The following is a 1,282-nucleotide window of genomic DNA, read 5'->3' as shown; positions in this document are numbered from 1 at the left end:
ATGGTGCCAACCATGATGAACTATCCACTCTTCTCACTAGTCACTAGCTTCCTCATCCTGCAAAAACAATTGAAAGAGTTATAATCTAAAGTTTCCATCACACCTATCTATTTCGTGCTTCAATTTTGGAAGCATTTGACTGAGAAGTCGTTGTCCATCAACAGTAGAAACTCTTTGACAAAAGGAAAAAAAAAAGTTGTTTGCGTGAGAGTTAAAAGGCCATTTTTTTTTCCTAAATTCAATACATGCCTACTGCTTTCGCTTTTTCCATGTCACATTTTGTATTTCTTCTTTAGCTTAAGTATGCTATGATAGTGAGTCAAATGTTGATTAGTAACAAAAAAGTTAGCATGATAAAGGAAGGAAAACAACCCGCAACCTCAAGTCCTCTTGATAAAACCACTTATCCACTTACACAAATCGTCATCAAACATTATTAGTTTATTACCAAGAACATGATTAATTCAATTCGTTAACTAGTGATCCTAAAACCGCATTAAGTCTTCTAGCAAACACTCTTTTTCATTCTTATTATGCAAATTTGAGACACTTTTACGTTTATTTAAAAGCAAATGTCAATTTCTAGTGTATGAGTTTCTAGTATCAGCTCTGAATCTTGTTTTAGCTTTCTAAACCCAAAAAAAAGTGAAATAAATATATCAGGTGTTTCTTTTTGTTTGTTTTCAACCTTACATCAGTAACATGAGAAACTGTTTATTGGTGGGGATGACTTGGGTAGAAAAAAATCATTACAGTTGGTGAAAGTGGAATTCACCTTCAGGGGGCAGAGCCATGAAAGTGAAGGGTATGAAATTAGCACGGTGAAGCTCAATCATGGAAGGAGTTCACACTCCTCCTAGATGCCACCAAAATTTTGGTACTTTCACACCTGTCCGTGGTCCCCTACCCCTCCCTGTAATCTCAGAACCACATAAAAATCTCTTCCTCTTCTCTATGGGGATAATGAAAATAAGATTAAAAAAAAATCAAATAACCTTCTTTTCTTATTTTGGTAAAGAATTACTTTTATTTAACCAATGATCGGGGTGAATATTGTAGTAGTCCGAAGATGTTTTGGAATTTCGGTGGTTCATAAAATATCTTAACTGAAAAATGGTTAAAATACCTAATATACCCTTCTTTGGAAAACACCATCAAACCCCCTCCCCCCTTTCTCTGACAAGTCCTCAAGACCTCCACCACATCAAGCAGGGCAAGACTCATAAGTTGTGTTTTTTTGTTTTAATTACATAATTTTATTAAATTTTCAATTAAGTTTATA

The sequence above is a fragment of the Arachis ipaensis genome, chromosome B03 (assembly GCF_000816755.2).
Source record: "Arachis ipaensis cultivar K30076 chromosome B03, Araip1.1, whole genome shotgun sequence".
Lineage (NCBI taxonomy): Eukaryota > Viridiplantae > Streptophyta > Magnoliopsida > Fabales > Fabaceae > Arachis > Arachis ipaensis.
The sequence above is the reverse complement of the archived record's forward strand: the minus strand, read 5'-3'. Positions refer to the sequence as shown.